Genomic DNA, 15222 nt, shown 5'->3' with positions numbered 1-15222 from the left:
AGGAATGGAAAACTGCATGATCTTATTTCACAGACACCACTAGCTTCAATGTATGGTCTTGGTGTATTTCATTTTTGCATTTCGTATGTTTATGTTTAGCACTATCTTATCTTATATATAACCAGCTGTTGGTTATTACCCGGTAAGGTATTTACATAAGTTTTGCTTATTTACCGATCAAGATTTCTTTTGAAATAAAAATATGTTTAAACCACATGAAACAAGACGTAAAATACAGAGTGGCTACATGGAAAATATGTGGTAGTCTTGAATGACATTGGGAACAGTAATGTTTATTGTGAGTGTGTGCACAAGGTGCAGAAGGAGAGAAAATTGTTATTTGGGGGAACGTAAAATTAAAGATAAGTGTTGATATAAGTTGGAAAATATCCTGGCCATTATACCACCATCAAAAAACTTGAACGATCACACTCACACTTCTGCCTCGATCCCACACTTTGGGAAGAAATCACAGCTACACTGTAACTGTAAACTATTGAATTTCAGCATTTACATATTGCAAGTTAGCTTTGTTGCTGACATAAAGGTCCAAGAGCCTTTATCTATTGTGTACTTGAAATGAGTACCAATAACATACACACATGTTGTTTCAAGATGCATGTAAGGATTTTCGATCCTGTTACTTTTGTTCCATACTATTACCAAAGGATATAGCATTGTATGATGCTCCATGCTGAACCAGCTATTTTAGTCAAGAAAGAATTTGTCTATGAATTAAGTCACAAGATCACAGTGGCGAATCACTAAGTGTTTTCATTTTAGGTGAAAACTTTATCATTATTTGGTAAAATGATGGCTTTCTCCTTACTGTTACCTTAAAGTTATACCCTGTTACCGTGATTTAAATCCTGTTACCATTAAATAAAACATGAAAAACAAATATAACATTTGCTCAGTTTGTATACTGTTATTGCACTTACAACTTAAAAAGTGTGATTACATATGGTGTTAATTATTATCTTAAAACAGTTATGTTAATTTTATAAACTCCCAAATACAGTAGAAATGAAACTATAACCAGAGATTATCACAAATGTCGATTTTAAGGATTATCTTTCTATATTTCATTGAAGTGGATTTGATGCATTATTTACACTTATGTTGCACTATTCTCTGGATGTAAAAGTATTTATTTAACTGTCTCTTTAATTGTAAACAAGATCACTTTTAACGGTAACAGGATGGAATCCTTGGCAGCTTCCATTCAAAGTTGACATTATTTCATTTAAACTCTTTACCATTTAGTTTGCATTTTGGTGTTTTTGTACACCTAATTGAACAATGTATTGGTTTGAATAATAAAATTAAAGTTTGAAAATATCTCAATTTGTTATTTTTGCTGTGGTAAAATTTTGACATGTTTTGACTGACTCATATAAGACAAATATTTTAAGTAAACGCCACATGCGAAAGCCCTAACTGGCAAAAAATCACCCGCGGTGTTATTAGAGTAAACCCTAGAGACACGGATGAGGACCTCATACTTTATACAGAAGAGGCAATCTCGTGTCAAAACACATACTCGCAACCCAAAATAACAAGTACCCATAGAATAACTAGAACCAGAAACGGGAGAACCCATCCTACACCCACGGTAACCATTAACTTTGAAAAAAACAGAAACATTCCCTAAAACCCCAGAAACAATCTCTTTCATCGCCAAAACTATAAACATAGACATAGCAAAACTACAATCAAGAAACCTAGCACAACCCACATCCAAACCACTCCTCCCCACACCACAGGCAAACACCATCCCACAACCCAAACTCACACAATACAACCAAGCATATCTAAAAACATAAACTCTGTTTGGTATATATTAACACATAACGAATCCATCTTCATCGCACCAAACCCTCCAACATCCAGGAGATCTCTAACGGCAGAGTTCTCCATCCCACACATGGCAATAACATCGACACCTACAAGGAACACAGCAACACAAGGAACTAGGAACATCCCCCGACCAAACACCTAAACCACTACAGCAACAACAAAACAACAAAATACACCAGCACCTCCCATGGACACCATAACCCAAAACACAAACGGAGAAAACTCATTCACATTCACAACAGACGGAGAAACTTCTGATACATCCATCATCTTCATTAAACCTAATAAATCCTATAAACGCAAAAGACCAAACCAAACAGGAACCCAAACTGTAAACAACCTCACAATGCCACTGGCATATATGCTAAAACAAAACACACACACCGCAAGCGTTAAATCTTTCCATGGGTGGCACACAAACTTAAACTCACCACTCTTACCTTCGAAATCTTCAATAACCAACTAAAGGACATCTCAAAATAAAACCTCGATAAACTAAATAAAATAATAACCCTAATGTAGAATCAATAAACTCCATAAATAATGGAAGGACTACACATATTACAATGGAATGCAAACGGACTGGCCGCCAACGACTACGAACTAAAAAACAAATTTAGGAAAACCCCAGGTTCTCATGTAATATGTGTTCAGGAGACCCAATTCTCCCTAAAATAAAAAATCACCCTGCCTAATTCTAACTCGGTAAGACTCGGCAGAGTCAAATCTCGCCAAGGAAAAGAGCAGGCGGTGGCCTGATCATATACGTCAGGGAGGACATAAACTATAAGGAACTCCCCCCACCCACCCCAAAAAAATATATATATAGAAGCTAATGGTATACAAATAACTCATCAAAATAGAAAAATAAACATTGTAAACATATACCACTGGGCAAAGAAACAAAGCAAACCTGAAGATATAGAAACCTTAAATCAAATAGGTAAGAAATCTACCATCTTCTTGGGGGACTTCAACGCCCATCACTCCTCCTGGGGTGTTAAAGATAAAACAGACCAACACGGCAAACTCATTGCCGACTGGATCGAACAAAAATACTAAATAACAACCAACCAACTAGATATGATAAAATTAATCAAAATATGTCAGCTATTGACCTAACAATCCGTACCCTGATCTCGCCCAAAGCACTTTGCGGGAAGTGAACGAGGAGCCAGTCGGCAGCGACCACTTTCCAATACACATAACGATAGGAAACATAAAGATCCAAACCCCAAATGAACCCCAAGAACCAAAATTCCATTACAACAAAGCGGACTGGGACAAATTCAAAACATTATGTACAGGTTAACCCAGCGGACCTCGAAAATAAAGACCGCGAAAAATACTGCCAAAACTTAACAGAACACTTATTAAACATAGCTTAAAAAACAATCCCCATCAGAACACCAAAATAAGCAAACCCACCTGGTGGACCGAAGAAATTAAAAAGCCGAGAGAAAAAAACCAAAGCGCATTTAACAAAGCCAAACGAGACCAAACATATCTAAAGATAGCACATCAACTAAATCACCAAGTAGAAAACCTCGTCAAAACAGACATTATGATTAACGATTTATTCGAGGGATTATCAAATAAAGTTCAAACGTTTAAATATGCAGATGCCCTCTTGGTCCGCACTACAAGCATAAATATGGCACACAAAATGTTACAGGAAGCATTAAACAAAATACAAATATGGGCAAATAAACGGGGCTTCTCACCAAATGCCCCAAAAACCACAGGGATAGTTTTCAAACACAAAAATATGTGCACAAACACCCCCAAACTACAATTAAACAATAATCCTATAAATTTCCAAAAACAGACCAAATATCTTTGATGAACATCTAACCTGGGGTGCTCACATTAAAAATCTAGTAAATGGATGCAGTAAAGACCTAATTACACTACGCTGCCTGACAGGTTCCAATTTGGGGGGTCTCCAGGGAGACCCTACTATCATTACACACGATCATTATAATTAGATCAAAAATAGACTATGGATGCCCAATATACCATATATAAACACAACACTAAACGATAAAGTAAACTCAATCCAATACCAAGCAATCACTCACAAACAAAAGGGCACCTCGCTTACCTCACTGCAGGCCCTTACAGGCGAAATCCCCCTGGATTTACGCCGAGAAAAGTTAACAATAAATTTCTGGACCTCAACCCAACAAAACACCCTGATCCAATACAGCCTTAAAAACAATACAAGCCTAAAACACCAAGCACTAGCATGGAAAAAACGTTATTCACCCCAATCTTTCAACTACTTTAACATACACAACCTCAACGATTTAAGACTTAACACAAAACCAAACAACATATTCACACACAAACTACCAATCCCCAATATAGACACAACACTCTCCTCCAAACTAAATAAAGAAACCGACCCTAATACCGCTGAAGCCATCACACTGTCATACATACACGAAAAATGGCCAAATTGGTGTCACATCTAGACAGACGGGTCCTCCGACCAGGCCTCGCAACACCATGAATACCAATCCACAAAAGAAACTAAATGCTATAGGCTCCCATAATAATCAATCAATTTTCACGGACGAAATTAATGGGGATTGCCACAGCTTAACAGAACCCACAAATCATAAACAACAACAAAATACACTAATCCTTACTGACTCACTAAGTGGACTTCAACCTATTAAAAACAAAAACACAAAAAAATCGACCAAATTAATTCAACAGATTATCATGGTATAACATTTATACTAAGTTATCCTATAACAATTAGATCCACATCAAGTGCTTTAATGAGTTATCATGGTGTAATATTTATACATCATTTCATATAATTATAGTTTAACAAGTAAAACTTATCATCAGGTAAAATGTATATATAAAATATCAGTAGTTTCAGTTATAGCTTTTTAGATAGATGCTAGCTAGCCTAAGGTAATGGGAGCGCATCTCCTAGACATACTATTCAATAAAACAAGAGTTACGTCTACATAGTTTAATCGATTTGAAGCTTTTAGATAAATGCTAGCCTGAGGTATCAAGATCCCATCTCCCAGACAAAAGATATGTCTACATAGTCTTATAGATTACCTTGAACTATTTTATTTAAGTAAATCTGTCATCACCTATATTAGAATAACATTCAGCAATTACTTCAAAGGATTAGCCCCCATACAAGCTCGTCTATAGTGCATTAAGGATTAGCCCCCATACAAGCTCGTCTATAGTGCATTAAGGATTAGCCCCCATACAAGCTCGTCTATAGTGCATTAAGGATTAGCCCCAACACAAGCTCGTTTATAGTGACACCATAATCTCTTTCAAAGCATCCAGTAAATATGTCAACAAGATTAGTGCCAGTCCAACAGGATTAACAGGATTAAGTATTCCCCTCTGTCTAGCCATTCATTCAGCATAGGGCACAACCAATCGTGTATCAACCAATCATATTCCTTTTTATTGTTCACTTTTTTGTTAAATACATACTGTAGCAACATGATAGGGTAGAGAAGGGGTTTGACTCTCTTACCAAGCAGACCTCTCTCCCACAGCCCAGAGGGTTGTACCGACTCTCTGTGGCACCCTCAGCTATTTCTAAGATATTGTAACTTGCTCATTGTTAATTGTTCTTGTAAATAAAATTGTGATTAGTCTCCCGTGACTCCGGCTCTTTGCTGACTAATTCCCCAAGAAAACCAACACGCCATTTGGAAGTTATTGTTCACCTAGAACAGTCCATTATAAGATACTCAAAAGCTCCAACAAGCTCCACAATCTAGGTAAGGAAATAAAATTGGTATGGATCCCTGTACGTAGGAGTATTTGGTAACGAACACGCCGACAAAGCCGCCATAGCATCACTAAAATTAGTAGAAATAAGCATCAATGTACCAATATCTAAAAACGAGATTACAAATAACACTAAGAGTAAAATCTTCCAAAAGTGGCAAAACAAATATCAGATATCAGACTGTAAACTGAAACAGGTGCTCCAAAAGCCACTCAAAAAACCAAAAGTTATCTAATAAACTACAAAATCATTCTATACCATGCTAAAACCCTAAAAAATAAAATCCTCTAAAAGATCAATGAGAATAATCAGAAAAAACACACAACCACACAAACTCCCTCAGTTCCCCCACCTATCTCAAAGCATTCTTGTAAATTCCAAAATAGGCATAGAGTCAAACCGAACCGAAGTCGGCGTAGTCTGAAGGTATAATTTGGACCTGTATGGATGATATAATAGCTACAATACCACTTTTTGGTTAATTTGTTGGAAAGGCCTTTTTCAACTTTTTGACAATAAAGCCAAACTCTTTGACCTGGCGAGAATTCTGGTTCTTTAGCCTTTCGATTATATTGTTCTGAATACACCTCCTTAGCCTGAGCAGTGTTTTCAGCTGCAATTGTTCTTGTGCTTTCAAGCTCCTTAAGCAAATCTGAAAGGTAACTTTTGTTATTGTGGCCTAAATTTTCTTTTGGAATTCATACTAAATATAGTGGAGCTCTCATTTCTCGGCCAAAAAGCATAACATATGGGGACTTTTGTGTTGATGAATTTGGGGCCATCCCATAGGCCATCATAATGCCAAGTATAAAACAGGGCCAATCATTTTGAGACTTGTCTAAAATTAAGGTCCTTGGAGCGCCATACCGACAAAATATTCCTCTCACAATAACATCTGCTATTTCTTTGCCCTCTTGGATCCAAAATGGAAAGCCTTAACACCATCTGGATGATGCATCTGTGATGACCAAAGTGTACTTGTACTTGTCTGGTGTTTTTTGCAGGGGACCGAGAATGTCAACATGCCATTGGGTGAAGACCTCTTCTACAGGTAGTGGACATAGTGGTGCCTTCTTGCCATGGTAGTGCCTCTAGGTCTGTAGACATGCCTAACACGTCTGGACATAAGTTGTAATATCGCTGTACATTTTAGGCCAGTAGTACTTTGGTCTCATGGTGTTGTGCAACCTTTCTTTCCCATGGGGGAAACCACCAAACTCTGAGTAATGGTAGGATCGTAGGACTTGATTCCTGAGAGTTCTTCGGACTGCCAGCTATTGTCTGCATGGCCTTTCTGTCTTTGTGGAACGAATCTGTATAGTATGCCGTCATCAATTTCAAAAGTATTGGTTTCGATAAGATGATCCTTTTCATCTTGTGGAAAGACCTCATCCTCTTTGTAGTCAAAGATTTAGATGAAATCTGGACAAATCCTTTGTAGATGACATAAGTTTGGATGTTCTTTTAGACTTACCTCAACCATCGTGTCTTGAGTAACATCAGCATTTGTAGCATGTAATACTGCAACTGGTACGGACTGATAATCCTCTTCATATTCAAAGGTGACTGACCAATGTGTTGTCTGTGTGTCTGATTCTAAGTGCTTAACAATAGGTGTCCAAATATCCTCAGTCTGGGTGGGTGAATGTGTGTTTGGCAAGATTGTTGTATTGCTAGTTAGTTTGCTTGGCTGAGTTGAAGTTAGTTGAAGTTAGCATCTTCTTCTGCCTGATCATTAGAGTTAATATTTTCCTCATATTCCCTATTTAAGAGAGCATCGTCATTCCCGATGCTGCAGTGAACAATGTCAAAAGTCTAGTAGAAAGTTTCAAAGACCATCGCCCTAAACTACTGGTGGCATCCTTGGTGGATTTAAGACATTTCAATGCTATATGATCTGTGTAGCCTGTGGAATTTGCAAGGTAAGGACGAAATGATCTAATTGCTTCAACTTGAGCTAAGCCTTCCTTTTTTGTAATGCTCCAGTTCTTTTTGCTGCCACGAAGAGCTCTACCACCAAAAGCTAATGGATGTTCATTATTTTTCTCATCTTTTTGACTCAAAACAAAACCTATGCTCATATGAGTAGCGTATTATAGCATATTTGAGTGTGTGGAATGCCTGATCACACTCAAGTGACCATTGGAACTTTGGTTTTTTGCCTATTTCTGCCGCCTTTTTTAGCAAACATTCAGTGGAAGTTAGAAGTTTGTGAGGCCTAAGAAAGAGCGGATCTGCTTTTGTGATTTGGGCACTGGGAAGCTTCAATCTTTTTACCATCAACTTGAACACCTCCACATGATAAAACATGACCCAGAAAGGAAACTTTGTCTGTTGCAAAGTTTCATTTGTATGGCTTTAGTGTTAATTTTTCCTGTTTGAGATAGTGAAATATTTTTTAAGTTTTTGCTGTAAATTATCAAATCATCAATGTAAATCAGTGCAACCTTAAAAAAAACCCACTTTCTTAGCACTTTGCTCATGAGCTGCTGGACCCGTGAAGATTCCGGGGTAGAATAGGTCTTCAGCAACCCATGCTTGCCGTAAAAGGCGACTATGCTTGTGATATAAGGCGACTAACGGGATCAGGTGGTCAGGCTCGCTGACTTGGTTGATGCATGTCATCGTTCCCGATCGATGCTCATGATGTCAATCAATGGATTGTCTGGTCCAGACTCGATTATTTACAGACCGACGTCATATAGCTGGAATATTGCTGAGTGCGGCGTTAAACAACAAACAAACAAACATGAGCTGCTGAAAACAAAGTGGAGAATTTGTCAAACCTTGGGGCAAACGTTTGAACTGATAAAGGCCTTGATTGGTGACAAAAGCAGTTTTATTCTTTGAATCGTGATGTAATGGAATTTGGAAAAAGTCATTAGCAAGGTCTAAGTTTGAGAAGATCTTGGCTTTGGCATTGGCGATGTGATCAACAACATCATCAAAAACAGGAAGAGGCCATGACATTGGTAAAGTGACAGAATTCAACTTTCTGTAGTCACAAACAAATCTATATGAGCCATCACGTTTCTGACTAGAATAATGGGAGCTGAATACATAGAAGTGGACTCCTCGATCAAATCATACTTCAGAAAATCATCTACAAGTTTCTCAGTGACTTTTTGAAGAGATTGGTGATATGGTCTACACTTAACGGGTGGGTGGTTGCCAGTGTCAATAATATGTTGGTGCATGTCAGTCTTTCCTAAATCTGCAAGACTCATTGAGAACATATCTCTATTTTGTCCCCAAAATCAAGGTAGTCTGTGTCGTTGGTCTGGAGTCAGTTGGGTATTGGTCAAATCAATAATAATTCTTGTGCCATTTTGAAATAGTCCCTGTTGTCATTGTCTTTCTTCTCATTGTCAGTGTTAACAGTTTTTATCAATGGTTGGTCAGAGTCTATTTCAAAAACAGTCTTTGTCAGTGTAACTAACCTTTTGTTCTTGGGAAGGATTCATAAGCCTGAATGAAGCAGTTTTGCTTTTCGCTTTGGTAAGAGTTCTACCACCTGCTACTTCAGAATGAGCAGTGAGGGAAGCAATGGGTTCAATGAGAATAAGGGGGGATGTAAATCTGATCTATTGTTTTTGCTTATCCACAAATTTCTTCCTTGCACTGAATTGGCTATGAAATTGATATATTGCCTATCTGCAGTGCTGTTGCCAAGTATCAAGGAATGGCAGCTACAATCTGAGACTGCATCATTGTCATCAAGGAAGTTCTCACCTAGTATCACTGCTTTGGTAATGTAGGCACAAAGAACCTTTGAGAAAATTGCTGATCCTCAATAACACAACTGAACCTATCACTTTGTGCAGTAACAACACAAGAAGGAGTAAATGAAACATATTTTATTAATTTAAAGGTAGGGTAGTATAGGACCATAGCCCGAAATGCGTTGTCGTGGGGTCGAAGACCCGGACTATCTCGTGGGATTTGATGCCCTGGGGTCGTGGACCTGGACTATTCCAGCTATGAGCCCTGTACTACTTGGGGGATAATTAGTTCACTCCATGTGAGTGTTGCCATGGGGTGAAGTATGAATGCCCAAAATGAGGTTGTGAGCAACCGAGAGCCCCCAAGTTAAAATAGTGTAATAAAGGAGAAGATATTTGATAGGTAACTGGAACGAATTTGAAATATACAGGAAAAAGAAGTAAGCTGTGCCGTATGTAAGCTGTCAAATGTCACAAATAAGCACATGTCAATAACACATTGAGAGACAGCATATGTGTGTATAATTAGTCAAATGTCTGTACACACTGAACTATAGAATGGTACGACCAAGAGTTCTTAGGTCCAATGAATATGTTGAAAGCAAAACCCTCAGGAATAGGACACCATACACTACATTTCAAAAGTCACTTCCCCTGTATCCCGAAACTATTTTGCTATGTGTTCGCGATAGTGCCGTGAAAGTATCGCGAAAGTGACTCGAAAGTGGCACGATAATATCGCGAAAGTGGCTAGAAAATGCCGCGAAAGTTGCGCGCTTATGCCGCGAAGTTTCCCGTAAGTGGCGCAAAAGTGCCGTGAAAGTGGCGCGATAGTGGCGCGATATAGCCGTGAAAGTGGCGCGATAGTGGCGCGATATAGCCGTGAAAGTGGCGCGATAGTGGCGCGATAGTGGTGCGATAGTGCCGCAAAAGTCGGTAATAGTGCCGAGAAAGTGGCGGCATATTGGTACACTGCATGTACACTTCAGAAATGCTGTCGTGCGTTACTTCCCCATGTATGTCGGATGTATGTTCAATCTAACCTGGATCTATATAAGCATGTTGCCCTTGTTATATTTAAAGAGGTGTAGGTGGTAGGTCCATTAACAGTATAAAGCTTTACATGGATAAAAAATTATGTTCTTAAAACTGTATTTTTTCCACAAGGATGCATGACCTATTCTATATTAATCAATAAGAAATTAATGGACAAATGTTTATATTCCCTGATGTGTGTAACTCATTTGTATAAGTTATCAATAGTCTTCGGAATTGGGAGTAGTGTATGAGAACGCAATTCCCAGTGGTGCCTGAATACACTTTTTTTTCTAGATTCACCCCGATTTTGGTCCTCAGTTCATCTGATTCATACACAATAAGGACTTGCGTTCGTCCGTAAATGCCTGAAATGCTGAGCGTTAACAGCGGCCATCACAGTCTCAGTTTAGCATTTAGCATTCAGGATTAAATATATGAAAATACATTTCGCTTTGATGTGCTTATGAAAATGGAATAACTTTCCTCAAAACGAAGTAGAAACCAGGTGATACACGGATGATACATACATGTAAGGAAGAGAATTTTTGGATGGTAACTTTATTATGAGGAACACAATGTTTCGAAGTAATATTTACTCTTTCATCAGATGAAGGAGTAAGTATACACTCCAAAACATTGTGTTCCCCAAATTAAAGATGCCTTCCTTATGTGTTGAACTTGTAAATGATTTTCAAAGACATGATCCATAGACGGTTTTAAAATGATAGGTCAAATACTGTGTTGTTTATCTGTTCCACATAGTGGTAAGTTGTAAGATGAGTTTCTGCTCGTTAATCAGACAAACTACTGCTACACTTGGTTTGTGCAAAAGTTGATGCACGTATACACATGTCGAGTATCTCAGATACGCGGGGTCTACTTATTTACTTTTTTAAAATTGGACTTTAACGTGCGTATTTCGCGCACGGGCCCGCCAGGCCATTTAGTGTTTGGTCGAAAAGGGTATGTCCGAGAAGGTGGGGCAACCTAGGGGGCTTTTAGGGTTGTTTACTTAATTTGGATAACAAATTTGGAATTTTGAAATATGCCATGCAAAAGATGGAGGGGGGAGGGGACTAAATGTAGTTTTAGTAGATGTAGTTCTAAGTATGTTTTTGTAGATTTAGAATTTTAAGGTTTATTGGCAGCTTGTTTGTTGTATTTTGTTAGATGCGGCCGAGTAGGCCTGTTTTGATTAGATATATGCCTAGTGCTTTAAAGGTTTGTAAGTCATTTAGGGGGTTTAGTACCGTTGGTAGTGTCATTTGATTGTTGCAGTTTAGAGTGGATTGGAGTGTTGTTCTATGTTGCTGGTACTGTGTGCAATATAGTATTATGTGTTCAGGAGTTTCTTTTAAGTTGCAGTGGGGGCATTTCCCGGATTGGTGTTTTTTCAGTTTGGTGTAGGTGGGAGATAAACTTAGTGTTGCCTGTTTGTAGTTTAGTTATTTCTGATAGTTATATTGCCACTTTTGTATTACTTTTAATTTAATCTTTTTACATTGGTAGGTTGATGCTTACTTCTTCTAATTTTAGTGCAGATTTGGCTGCTTTGTCTGCGTGTTCGTTGCCAAACACTCCAACGTGGGCAGGGATCCGTACTATTTCTATGTCTTCACCTAGTTTAAGCAGATTGTTGGCGCTTTTGATTATCTGTTGTATTAGTTTGGGGCGGTTTTTGTGTTTTAGTTTTTTTATAGCCTGGAGCCCACTTAATGAATCTGAAAGGATTAGGGTTTTTGGTGGCGGGGTCTGCAGATATAGTTGTGATTTGATGAATTCTTTATTCTCTAGACATTCGAGAGCGAACCAGACTGCAACATTATTCACAATGAATATACTCAGAATATCTACTCCAATAAAAAAGCACCCCACAGTTTATTATGTAACTTATAGCGAGACAACTCGGATAGTTAATTACATTGTCTACTCACAATGCTAAGCAGGTGCACGAAATAACAGGAAGAGTCATGCGTTATATAACATCATAAACGTGGAGGATGAAATCCACCTTCCAGCAAATTGTAGGAGTAGGGCAGATTCAGCTGTGAAGGTAATTGAATAGTAGCGTTAACCAGTGGCATTTAAGACGTTTTTACATTTAAGAACATATCTAATAATCATGGTCATTAGGACGGAAGCGCAACAGATATGAACGATATCGATAGGTTTGTGCGAGGAACAAGGATTACCATATATTTGTGACACAAGATCTACATGTATACTGTATTTTTCAGTGAGTATTTGTACGTGGGCCTATGGCCTTTATACTGAAAAACAAAGAATTGAATTGAAATAAAAAAATAAATTGAGTTGACACAAGATCATATTTCTTCGTCAGCAACATCTCACATATCCTGTGGTATCGTGTTTGCTTAGAATATAGAACAATGACTTCAAACACATTACACTATGCAGTCATTTTGTCGTCTTGTTCTGAACATTCCTTCACTGAAATAGGATTGCTACGCAGTATTTAAGTAACTTGTTATGTTGATTCGAGACCAGAGAACATGTTATGTATCGATACCGGTTGTTTATTAATGTTCACTAAAGGAGGGAGGGCTACAATTGACAAGGACCTCTAGGCTACAGGTCATGAAAATATGTTTCTCATGTCGTTGTGTTTAGTTATACGTGTGTGCCTTCACTAATGAAGTAAGTGAATGTTAAGAAGACGAGATAACATGTACCTGTATCATCCATCACACAAAACAATGTAGGTATGGTTTGACACTGTTTTAGAACGTTTTGTAAAACGGATAGGACAAAACAAGCCAGTGATGGCTTCTGCTGCTTCCCCTCCGAAGATCTGAATAAAAAGGTTATCAAACTCATTGCCACATATTACGTTCTAAAATAGGAACATTTACAACGCGGGATTGTTTGCTCATTTATTATGTACCACACCATATATTTAAGGAGTGTAGGACATTTCCCCCACACCGACAGTCCCCTACTCGGACAATATCCCGTACTGACATTTCCTCACATTGAATAAATTAATAATTCATATTACAGTTTGACAAACTATCATAATATAAACATGAAAAGTCATCATCACATGTCAAGTTCTCTACATGTCACCAGCTGGAAATGACATGGGAAATAGATTTTACTCTTTCTTCAGCTGTCCTTCATTTAAAGACACATTTGACAACAACAAAAAAGCACGAACTGGTTGAGTGACCTCCTTTCATCAGGTTGAAAGGATTACCCACAGAGAAAGAAAGGATTAGAAATCGACATACCATTACGTATTCACTACCAACGTCCTTTAATATTAAACTGATACCCTTGTTATCCCCTAATGAGATCTTGTATACTTTGTCACACCCGGTAATTGTTAAGGTCACAAATCCTATCTACAGCCAGGCAATCTATACATGTTTCCAATACACTGTTATAATTAGTGGTGAATGCTAGAAAACACATCCTGGAAGATATCCTGAGACGCCTCCAAATGTCCACTTCATAATACTTACAAAAAGTGATATTCTACAGTAATAACATTTGAAGGCTAATCCACATATACCATCGCATTAATTGTTACGGAGTGGTGACCAGCATTCGTAAATGCAAAAATTGCAAAAATCAAACTGCCGAGGATAGAATGCACTTTAAAGCGAGCTGCAATCTTCTTTCTGATATTAGATATTCGTTAAGGAGATATTCATAATAATAAAAATTATTATCGAAATAAATCAACTAAATTATCTTTTTTAAAGTCTTAAATATTCTAAAATATGTCCATAACTTACGTTAAGCATCCGACAATTATAGTTATAATTCACCCAATATGCTGCTGACAAGACAATAATATTTGAATGCGCCCCGGATTTAATCGGATCATATGCTAACGTTGTATAGAGGTTTGACGTAAATTGACTATCGCCTGTCTGTAAAGTGTGACCCTCATGACGCCCTTATTTATTGCCACTGTCTTACTTAAACCATTTGTGTGACTCCGGTTTTCTTTTCGTGTGACGGTGAGGCATTAAAACATGTATACACCCCTCACGTACTTTGACTCGTCTCGATAAACATATAAATACAAAGCTTATGTAATCACTATCAGAACTAAGAGACGGGCGCGAAGCTTTAGTGACAATACCCTAATTACTTCATGATATGCATGACGATGACTGAGCGGCGACAGTCGGTTCAAATGTGTGCCTTTGTTGTCTAAGCGTACGCTTATAACACCTGGTCGTGTTTAAAGAACAGTTAACATTTTAGATATAATGGAGGGTTTACTACTGAACGTAACGTAACCACACAATCCTTCCGACTCCCAAACAACCAATCAATATTCACGGCAGAACTAATGGGCATGGCCTCAGCCCTCCATAATCAAGAATCCACGGTAATGAAAACGCCGATAAAGCAGCTAAACTAGCCGTGTGCGAAATACGCTGTAGTCGGAAAGCGCACGTTAAATCTTCTATATCAGTCAGTCAGCTAAACTATCCCTCAAAATCCCAGATATAAGCTTAAACTTACCCATCTCAAAATCAGAAATTAAAAGTGTAAACAAGCAAAAAATCACACAAAAATGACATAACCTATTTCTAAACTCAAATAGCCAAATCAAAAAAGTGCTCAGCAAACCACTAACCAAACCAAAAATTCTCCATCCATCAAAAAAAATCGGCAGAGTAATCACTAAACTCCAAACAGGACACACCAACCTAAATAACCAACTAAAAAAAATTTAAAAAACACACTACAGGTAACTGCCCACACTGCAAACAACCAGAAACCCAAGAACACGCACTCATCCACTGCACACACTACCTAACACATCGAACCGCA

Source organism: Haliotis cracherodii, unplaced genomic scaffold (assembly GCF_022045235.1).
Source record: "Haliotis cracherodii isolate W230 unplaced genomic scaffold, xgHalCrac1.p SCAF_2, whole genome shotgun sequence".
Classification (NCBI taxonomy): Eukaryota; Metazoa; Mollusca; class Gastropoda; order Lepetellida; family Haliotidae; genus Haliotis; species Haliotis cracherodii.
This window is presented reverse-complemented; position numbering follows the sequence as displayed.